The sequence below is a fragment of the Dipodomys ordii genome, unplaced genomic scaffold (assembly GCF_000151885.1).
Source record: "Dipodomys ordii isolate 6190 unplaced genomic scaffold, Dord_2.0 Scaffold1, whole genome shotgun sequence".
Classification (NCBI taxonomy): Eukaryota; Metazoa; Chordata; class Mammalia; order Rodentia; family Heteromyidae; genus Dipodomys; species Dipodomys ordii.
The window spans coordinates 14,472,529-14,484,469 of NW_012267217.1; positions in this window are offsets into that span (position 1 = coordinate 14,472,529).

Consider the following 11,941-nt stretch of genomic DNA (forward strand, 5'->3'; position numbering starts at 1 on the left):
AACAAAGGAGGAGGCTGCAATGCTTGGTAAGAAATGTACGCATTATCCTGCCCATGCAATTGTAACCCCTCTGTACAGTATGTTCACAAATAAAATTAAAAAAAAAAAAAGAATAAATGGAAGATAAAACAGATTGTGTCTGGAGTGTAGAAACAGGAAGGCAAAAAGAGAGGGTGAAGAGGGTAAACATGATCAAACTACCTCATGCTCATAAGTGAAAATGGAGCAATGACACTTGTAATTGGTTTGGGAAGGTGGAGAGAGGATGAGGGAGAAAGACAGGGTGAATGTGAACAAAATACATTGCATGAGGAAACAAAGGAGGAGGTAATAATGCTCGACAGGAAATGTACTCATAACCCTACTCATGTAACTGTAACCTCTCTGTACAGTATTTTTACAATAAAAATATATATGAAAAAGATCATCGCATGCATATGTAGACATGTCAAAATGAAACTTGCTTGCACAATTCATTGATGATAATGTCAAAGTGAGATATGAGTGACAGAAAGATAACATGGTTATTATATTTTCAATCCTTATTCCATTTACCCATTTCCACACATAAAAACATATGGTTGCCCTATTAATTTTAACACATGGATAGATTTGAATGTTTATAAAGTTGTAAAACTTTGGCATTCATAGTTGGTAGTTGTAATTTGTGATTCCAGTTGTATATTTTGTGTGGGGGCCTATGAATAACAAGTTTTAAAAAGATATCAAGGAATGTTTAAGCTAGGAAAAAATGATTAATCATTTGATATGAATTAATAAATCACAGTAACCAGACCAGGTGAAATGAATGTTCTATATTTTCTACATTGATATTTGCATTTGTTAATTTATTTCACCAGTGGATGAAAAATAGGATAGGAAAATGGCTTTGATATTGCTTAATTCTTCTCTCCCTCTTCCTGAGGTTTACCAGAATAATATAGAATGAACAAAACAGACATAAAGAGACATTCAGTTTGACTAAACAGGACAGGCTTTCTCTTGACCTCTCTTATATTTGGAGGATTTACTTCTGGTAACATGTAATTATAACTTAGTGTTCTGCCCTTTTGAAGCATATATGCAAAATCTCTTGCCAATTTTACAACCTACAAATGTAATTCACAAAGACTTGGAAACCATTACGTTAAAGAAAAGAGTTCCTTTGTCTCTCAGGCTGTTAGAAGATATTAGCCTACTTCATTGCTTCACTAACAAACATGGCTTGCCAAATTTCTAATCTAACAAACTAAAAACTGAGGAATAAATAAATGTGCTAAGACACCCTATTCATTCATCTCTACCCCTATTCCACATGCACACATACGCACACAATATCTTTGCATTAATTTATTCTACCATTCACTTTTATTCTTATAACCAATTAGTATTCTGCTTACCTTTGAAATTTTCTGTTGTTACCACCTTTGCTCAGAAGTTAACCACCATATACTAGATTATTTTAAAGCTTAGCTAATGCTCTTTAATAAGATCTACAAACAACAGAAGTTGTAGCTGGTCAATACACATACACACACACACACATACACACACACACACACACACACACACACACACGCACACACACACAAATGGCATTTGTTTCCAGATTCTATTAAATCATGCTTTGCACCCTAACTTGATCTGGAGGCTCAAGGTTCCAGCCAAACTAGTCAGAAAAGCCCATCTCTAAAGCAATCAAGAAAAAGTAGTACTGTAGGTTTGGCCCAAGTGGCAAAGTACCAGCTATGTGGCTTTGAGTTTCAACCCCAAGCCCAGAAGAAAAGAAATAACATGGCATTGGTTTAAAATGGATTCTCAAAACATCACCAAAAATAGCCACAAACTATGTTTCAGGCTAACCCCTAGGAGAATTGTGGCAGACAGTTTTCCAATTTCTGACATTTTTTTTTTCCTTTTGTTGGACGTAACACTACTCTTTTCTTTGTAACCAATGGTGACACTGTGTATTGCTGCCTGGGCTTTCTCTGGAACCAAGATGCAGCTACTCCTTCTATCAATGCTGCTGCTGCCGCTGCTGCTGCCACTGGCCTCCCCAGTCTGAATTCAGTGTATATTTTTTCCTCAGAGCAGTCTTGCCAGGACATATGCCCACTGTCTAGCTGCAAAGAACACTGAGACAGGAGATATTTTTACATTCTATAATGAGATCTCAGCCCCATGAACTGAAAAATTATCAAATACAAAGTGTTTACTACACAAAAATCAAATACTGCTTCCATTATTTTGCCATGCCCATTTGTGTGTGTGTGTGTGTGTGTGTGTGTTCAAGTGTGTATGTGTGCCAGTATTGTGGCTTGAACTCAGAGCTTCTTGCTTAGATTATTTGTTCAAGACTATAAACTCATATCATAAGGTGATCAACCAGCATCCCAGGTTATTAGACCACAAAGTCATCACCTAACTTCCATTCTGTTTTTCTTGTTTTGTTTTGGTTCAATTTGGTTTGGTTTTTGTTTTCAGTCATGGGACTTAAACACAGGGCCTGCTCCCTGTCTCTGGGCTTTTACCCCCAACACTGGCATTTTACCACTTTGAGCTACAGCACCACTTCTGGTTTTCTGGTGGTTACTTGGAGATAAGATTCTCACTGGACTTTCCTGCCCAGGTTGACTTTGAGCCACAATCTTGAGATCTCAGTCTCCTGAGTAGCTAGAATTACAAGTGTGCTCCCACTGGCATCCAGCCCAACTTATTTTAAACTGAAGCCATTCCTTTAAGTGCTTTTACTATTAGTGCAAATACCAATCTTGCTAACCCAATTAAGCAAATTCAGCCAATCTTTGTCAAGTGTTCTAACTTATGCCTAGAATACCTTTCTCTTCATATTCATGTATAAATCAGGGATAATAAACAGGTTTCAAGTCTACATCTGTGATGAGAGGTAGTATATTTCTGAAATCCTAGAAAGAATGATTCATATTGCTCCCAAATTCTGGGGGAACCTGATCAATTAATGACAGTAAAGAAGGAAATGACTGCCTCCCATACATTGTCTTTCCTCCCTGGTTTAATTGTTCAACTTCCAAAAATTTAGTCAAGCAGTCTTCTTCCATAAGCATTCTCATCTATTAATAGGTCAATACGATAGAGCTTCATTTAAAAGTTTACATAGTGCTTGTCATTCATACTCAGTTTATCTCATTACCATTTCTTTCATAGTATCATGAACACATTATGTCAGAAAGTATCATGTTACCTAGATAGCAAGCTTCCAGTTAAGGGCTCTTTTCTTGCGTGCTTGCTTGCTTTTACACTTTAGCACATAAATCTCTCCTCTTTCCTCAGCAGATGGTCAAAAAGTTTATGTACTGAAGAAACATACGTACTTACCATGAGGAGCCTGCCTCAGGTTTTGTATTTCTGTTTAAGGTACTGCAATGTCTTTGTTTCCACAGTGACTCTGTGCTTTGATATGTTGTGTCTGTTGAACAAAGCTAGCTTCTCAAATTTCTAACACGCCCTTGGCAATGATGAGCGTAGATAAATTGGCTCAGCTTCTCAAGTGGTTTCCCTCAGGTTCCTTGGAGCCTTGCAGCTGCTACAAATGTGTTGTACCTGATTCTCTTGGCAAGTCTCATTACACTCCCCCTCCCTAACCTGTTCTCACACTGCTGCAGCAAATTCACCTGTGGTGACAAATGGTCTCTCTTTTCAGCCAGGCTGAGATTCAACAAATACCCTAATCAGGTATTTCATTTATATGCATTGGCTTTCCTTTTGGTGTACAGATGCATGAAGTTCCTCCTATTGTCCCTATATGCTAAGAAAATAATGTCTCGTTTCCTAAAGAAACATAAGAAAATGAAGAGGTTTTTTTTTCTTTTAAAATTTAACTTTTAAGCTTGTGAGTATATGTACACACTAGTTCTGGAATAATGTTGAATACTAGCAAAAAAAAGTGTTGGGGAACTATTGGGGGTGAGGTATGTACATGTATAATGATGTTCTATAAAACAGGATTGATTTTGGAGAAACTACAAACTCCCTTTAATACCAGGTTTAGTTGGTACAGAGTAAAGTGAATACATCCTCATTCCAACAAAGAAAGAAAGAAAAAAAGAAAGAAAGAAAGAAAGAAAGAAAGAAAGAAAGAAAGAAAGAAAGAAAGAAAGAAAGAAAGAAAGAAAGAAAGAAAGAAGGAAGGAAGGAAGGAAGGAGAGGAAGGAGAGGAAGGAAGGAGGAAAGGAAAGGAAAGGAAAGGAAAGGAAAGGAAAGGAAAGGAAAAGAAAAGAGTTATTAAGATGCTCTCTTCAGATTCCCAAGACTGTCTAAAACTGATTCACTCTCTTAAGTTCCCAAGAAGACTTTCACATTAAAAATGACTTCAAGGGATGGGCACTGTGGTCCATGCCTATCATCTCAGATACAAGGTGGTAAGTAGAGACAGGAGGAATATGGCTTGAGGTCAGCCCAAAAAAGAATTTGCCAAATTGTATCTCAAAAATAAACCTGGCATGGGGACTATTCGGGATGAAGATCAGAATGGTGGATCACAACCTGAAACCAGCCCAGGTTAAAGCACAAAAGTACTTTTAAAAATCATACTCAAACCAAAAGGGAAATCAGTGTGGCCTAAGAGATAAAGTGCTTCCCTATCAAGTAGTGAGACCCTGAGTTGAGTTCACTTCCCAATAACAGCATACACATACACGTTTGCACACACACATATACATGCACACACAACTGATTAGACTAATACATTTTATGTTTTCTATTTCCAAGAGTCTCAAAGTCATGTCCTATCTCATTCTGTTGTGCCTGAGGCCTATCATAATACATGACATTATGAACACCGGGGGGTGGGGAGGAAGACACTGTCACTTTTATTAGGTTTTGATTTTTCTCTTATTTTTAAGACTTTAAGAGGATATTAATTTCAAGATTATAATGAAACATAGTTCTTCCACAAGTCTTTCATTAAAAATATCTTAAAATACTGAATGAAGTATAGAAAGCATGTCAAATTCATTATTCCACAGGCAAGAGAATTTGAAGCCTGAAAAGACCACAGACAAAGCTAATGGTTAATCCAGAGATTCTGAGATTTCATAATGCTCACTTTTGGAATGTACTGTGTATCAGAAATGAAACCAAGAGTTCACCCATTAATGAGCCTGCTAAGAACTCACCACATGGTAAAGGAAATCTAACATAGTGTGCATTCAATACAAGGGTAAATTGAAACTTGCTTTTCAAGAAGAGAGTAGGAAGGAAAGTTTTCTTTTCCTACCTCATTACAGAGTAAAGAAAAAAATAACCTCTACTCAATTATAATTCCAATTTTTCACTCATTCAAACACATCTCTCTAAATCATAGTTCTTGAATAAGATAGTCCTCAACAGAAAATCTTAATATGAAGTGGTTCTTGATTGGTACAGCTCTGAGATACCCAACAGAAGAAAGCACAAAGCATTTAGGGCCAAATGATTAGGATTTTTTTAGGAAAATAAATTATATAAATACATGATAAACCATACAAATAACATTCAGCAAGGCACAAAGAAACAACAGAAAAACACTATGCAACATTTTATACACATGTTTATCTGAAGTTGGGTACATAACAAATACATTAACTTTTTATTAATAAAGAAATCCTGGAAATTCTATCAAAGAGTGAAAAAATGATTATTTCCCAAATAATGATGTTTATTAATGGCATTTTGCAAACAGGAATGTTTGAAGCTTAACTAAGCAAGCTTAAGAAGCTTTTCAAGGACCAAGAGATTTGTCCTGGCAATCAATGAGACTCATTAAAAGGATGTCACAATTAAGACTGTGTGTCTACATGAAAGCATAAAAAAGCAGATCAATAAAAGCAGAGTAAAAAATTCAAACTACAGTAAAAATGGGAAAAATACGACCTTGTACCAACATTGATAAATATTATAGTGTAGTTTGGAGCCTAAACCACATTTTGAAAACAAAGATTCATTATTATTTCCTTACATGAAGATTAAAACTTTGTGACTATTAAAACTGAGTGACATATATCATTGGAAAACACTGACATGCATTAATAACAGTAAAGGAAGGAAGAGAATAGAAGACGTCAAATGAGGAAAATCCATGATTGTGATAAGCAAGCAAAGAGGAACTAGAATATGCAATAAGCATTCCATAGAGATTATGAGAATTATTAGTCATGTTTGTAATGTTAGAAAAATACTTTGTGTTTTGTGTTTTTAGGTGAATTTATGAATAAATTTAACAAATGTTTTTGAAGATTTTGTATAAGTAGAGCAGAAATTTTAGGTATTGGTAAGTCAGTAAAAATCTAGATTAAGTTTATCTATTTGGTGGCTGATATACTGGTTCAGAAATCAAATAACTACCAAACAATTGTTTTATATATTACTAATGAGGAAGCTAAGAAAACAAAAGATGCATTTCTATATTTCTAAAATGAAGATAAAGTCTTGATTTAAACATAGGAAATTCTGACAAATTCTTTTCATTACAAATCCATTTATCGACATAGAAGAATATATATATTATATATATATATATATATTAAATAGATAAAAAGAAGAATAAGCCAGGTGCCCATGGCTCATGCCTGTAATCCTAGCTACTCAAGAAGTTGAGATCTGAGGACTACAGTTTGAAGCCAGCCCAGCCATGAGACTCTTGTCTCCAATTAACCACCAGAAAACTGGAAGTGACTCTGTGGATCAAAGTAGTAGAGTGCTAGCCTTGAGTAATAAAGTTTAGGGAAGGTCCTGAGTTCAAACTCCATGACTGAAAAAAAATGTTTAAGGAGAGAAACAGAAAAATAGTCATAAGTATTATGAATCTAATTAAACAAAACAACAACAAAAAGACACTATCTAAATGTTTATCTGTTCTACTAGGCAATAGCTTCTACACTTTCATTGCTGAATATTCCTTGTAAAAGGTCATCTCCTAACAAAAGTATCATTAACATTTCCACTGTATTTTAAATCATTATAAAAACACAAAATGTTGCCTTTAGTATGATAAACTAAATGGGAATATTAATGAGATATATTATGGGAAATTAATGTGTACAACTGAAGAATCACAGTAAATTTCTTAAATAGAATTTTAGTAGTGAATTAGTGACTATAGTCATATTTTCTTAACTTTATTTTACTCAGCTTTGACTAAATGATAAATTGTCAATAAGAAGGAAACTTTGTTAATTTGGAGAGCTTCACCTCAAGGTAACACCCCATATTAAAGAAAGCATAGACTATGATTTCACATCTGTCAGGTAAATTTGTCTGAAATACAATTGAGTGCTTAATATTCTAAGCCAACTCTCTACACTGAAAAGTAAAATAATCTCCTGTAAAATTATGTGCAAAACCACCTATCTTTTCCCCCCTAGAGATGTCAATACTAAAATATAATAATACAGCAAGTCTTTAATTGAAGTTTTTCTTGGAATATTACCAAAGCTGAGTTTATTATCCAATTATAAATAGGTATCTGTTAGGAATTATTGACTATGCTTCCTAGAGCATAAATTAACATTCAATGATTGCAGATGCTTATTTTTTAATTTTGGTCTAAAATGTTTGGTTATTTTTATGTTTGATATCAGCAAGAGCATAAGTTATGATAAAAAGTGTTATATGTGGTTTTAGCCAGTGCTACTGGGAGACAAGGAGAAAGGTAAGAACTGAAGCTTAAAATGCTTTAATGAGTCCTGTCCAGTCTTTCCCAATCTTCATCTCAATAAGTTATAGCACATTTACTTACAATAAAATGTCATCTTCATTAATTCAAGATGCCTTCCGCCCTTCCTTCCTTCCTTCCTTCCTTCTTTCGTTCGTTCGTTCGTTCCTTCCTTCCCTCCTTCCCTCCTTCCTTCACTCCCTCCCTCTCTCCCTCCCTTCCTTCCTTCCAATAATGGCCTTCAACCTATTTCTTTATTGTTAGTCTTCCTATATATTCCTTAACATCTTATGAATACTGCTACTACAAATTTGTCATGTCATTTTTTTATTCATTTGTTCTCTTTTTCTCCTCCAGGAGGATATAACTGTTTTGCTATTGTCATTGCTTCATTGAGTAGTAGCACATTATAAATAGGTTTTAAACTGATTGATGTGTTTTATTTTTAATCAATTTTTTTTCTTTTGCCTGTGTCTAGATAATCATGAGAACATGGGAAGGTGAACAAAAGACAGAAATGAGAAGACCCAAAAGAAATTGGAAAGAGTGATTCAAATATAGGTAATAAGACTAGATTTGTTCAAATCAACTACTTTATTTCTACATTCATCTTTAAATCCATCTATTATAAGGTATTTACAGTCTGAACATTACCTGACTGATATTTTTCCACTGAGGTTTTTTGTTCTTCTTGTTGTTGTTGCTTTTTACATTTTTGTTATTAGTATATGTTAATTTGTATTAGGGCTTTCATTATGACATTTCCATACAGGCACAAAATATATCATAATCAAACTTCCTTTATATTTCAATTAAATTATCCATATTGAAAATACCAAGTGCAGAGTTAGATTAACTATGTGCCTTGCTATCAGAGCCATTGTGAGGTTTCTAGTCACCAAGTATTTGTCATCTAATTACTAGAAATGAGGCATAAGATGAGATTGCTTTTAGAAAAATCAGTGTTATGGATTTAAGCTAGATTTTTTTCATTAGAAGGCTAGGCAACCAAAATTTTAAGTATCTGAAATGGAAGGATACATTCTATGAAAAACCATATAAGTTAATGTTATTGCACATAGCTTAGGAGACACTACCTTCTACTCAAGTTGCCTTACCTACAAAGTGAGTCTTGACAGTGACACCCATCTCAAAGGATTAATGTGATGTTTTTCACATTCATTTTGTTTTTCCTCTGTATTGTAGTCTTTGTAGTTTCATTTTAGTGAATATAAAACTTTTATATGGAACATCATACAAATGAATGATCTTAACCTACTATGTCCTAAGACCCTTTCTTCAATGAAAGTAGTAGAATTTACCTGGATACTGGCATCATTTTATTTATTTTGCAGCTTGCCTTCTTTTCTTTTCATTGGTTATACAAGAGAAGGAATGTTTATTGTAAGATTTTCCCACACATATAAAATATATTCTAATAAATCATCGTATCTCCTCTATCACTTTTCCTTATTTCCACTGGCCCATTTCTAAACAATTTCCGTTTTCTTCACACATGCAAGGGATCTATATCAAGCACATTCATCCTCATTCACCCTCCATGTTAGCCCAACCTGTCCTAGAAATATCCCTCTTAACAGAGCCTGTTTCTCTGCTGCTATACTATATTATTTCTACATCCATATCATGTATATCTACCATAGAGTTAACATTTACAAATATATCACAAACTTTTCATTAATATGCCTATTTCCAGTCCACATTAAGTTGGTGTTATCACAATAAACTGCCCATTAGGACCAGTTAGTTGCAATGATAGACAGTATTTTTATTTCCCTCACTTTAGTGAGGAAAATTTTGAAGAGTATTTTTCTCATATCTCTGTACTCCTTAATCAACAAAGTTTGGTATACCTAATGTTTATATGAAGTAACATTATAATAGTTCCTTCAGGAACTCAAAAGCTTATTTCATGACCTTTTGCTTTCTGGAATGTATTTGTTAGCATGAACTCAATTAGGAGCAGAAAATAAAAGCATTACAAGTAAGTAAATGGTATAAAGGATTCTGTATAGGATTAAGGTTTTATCTTTGTGGGCCTTGGCAATTTATTGTCTATTTAATTGAATATTATTTCAAAGACTGTCTAATGAATGCAAAGTTATTTGATATTTTTCCTCTAAGGAGAAAGCAATATTCACTTTTGAGACATTGAGTCACCTTTCTTATTTGAAGGACATTTTCCACATTTCTACAAGTCAGTTATCTATGTGTTCATACTGATAAAATGGAAAGGCTTGTCTACATCAGTAACTGCCTATTGAGACACCAGGACAAATTTCTAATCAGGAACAATATATCATATATTAATGGAGAATACAAGAATGCCTTTCATGTGTGCTTTTTTTTCCCCCGTAGTCGGTAATGGGGCTTGAACTCTTGGCCTGGGCGCTGTCCCTCAGCTCAAGACCAGCGCTCTACCACTTGATCTACAACATGCAACTTCTGGTTTTCTGGTATGGAGATAAGAGTCTCATAAACTTTCCTGCCTGGGCTGGCTTTGAACCATGATCCTCAGATCTCAGCCTCCTGAGTAACCGATTACACGTGTGAACCACCCATACTTGCCTCATGTGTGCCTTTGACTGTACTGTATTATTTATTTTCCTGCTCTAGTGAGTAGAGGGAAATATCTTCCATGCTAGACAACATTTATACTTAATCAGTTATCCTTGGGAAAGGGACTTGTCTGTCTTAAGAACAGCTCTCTTAGAAAGAAAAACTGCTCCGGGTAAGTGGTAGCACATATCTTACTGTTTCTCACATACAGAAATTTTAAGATGAATTGATCATTTTGAAAATACTACCCTGCTCCATGAATTTCTGCCTTTAAATTAAGATGGCCCTCTGTAGTACATGCACTATGCAGAAGACTATTCATTAGAAATAATGAAAAGTTGAAGTTTCATATGTTCCTTTAATAGATTTTTTTAAAATTTACAGTTTTGGTTATTTGTTTTTTTAGATGTGGTCTCACTATGTAGTTCTGGCTCAGCCTCTCATATGGTAGGATCACAGTTTTGTGCCACCGTATTTGGCCTAATGCTTCTTATGAGAAGAATTCATTCTAGAATTTTATTCTCTTGAAAAAAAAATATACTGGTAACTAAGAGGTTTTTTACATTCTAGGGTCTGATGAAAATTATATTGTTATAATAACAATTGCGTATTAGTAATAAAATAATAAATATGTAATAACCATATGAAAGTATTTAGATAACAACATTTAAATACCTCCAGCTACTTCAATAAAATAAAGAAAAATACTATCATTTCACTATCAGAGTTAATCATTCTTCTAGATTTTCACTTTTTCAGATATCCAGACACTTTTTTGTAAATTTTTCAAGCTCTCTAATTCTTTCTTGAATTTTTTCCAAATGAAATATCTGGGGAAATGATTAAAGAAATTAGGCTATCCTCAGTAGGCTACTCTGCTGCCTTCTAACTCTTCTTCTACCTCACTTATATGCAAATCCGAACGTCTTTAGGAATAGAAAAGGAACTGCTAAAGAGTAACTGGCTGTAGATGCTGATGGAGTTTAACCTCTGATATCACCTGTTTATTTTGCTTTGATAATTTCTTACTAGGATTGCTCATTGGCTTCATACCTGTGCAATTCAGCATCAGATGCACCTATTTCTTTTTTTTAATTGTGAAAATACTGTACAGAGTGGTTACAATTATATGGGCAAGGTAATGAGTACATTTCTTATCATGCTTTGTTGCCTCTTCCTTTGTTTCCACTTCCCATCCCTTCCCATCTCCCACCCACTCCTCCCCCCTCCACCAAAGTTGTAAAGTTTGTTTTTTTTGACATAAAGACTTGTACATCTCATTGTTGCAATGGGTCTACCTGTATCCCTATTATCCCTATTTAAAAGATTTGTTTTTTCCCATCCCCTCCACAAATTACACCTACATCAAATACAGTGAAAGCAGGGATGATACCATGGGGGGAGGAACATATAAAGCAACAAAAAAATAATCTTATAAATATGTTAGAAAAAATCACAAGAAAAAATTACATTTCAATCGTTATCTTGGGGTTCATTTCATCTAACATCAACTTATCTGACCCTTTCTGCTTGTGTCAGACATACACTACTTATTGCAAATAAGGGGAACCATGGGACCTATATTTCCTTGGGCATGGCATACTTCACTTAATATAATTTTTTCCAAGTCTTTCCATTTCCTAACAAATGGGGCAATGTCATTCTTTCTGATGGAGGCATAGAATTCCATTG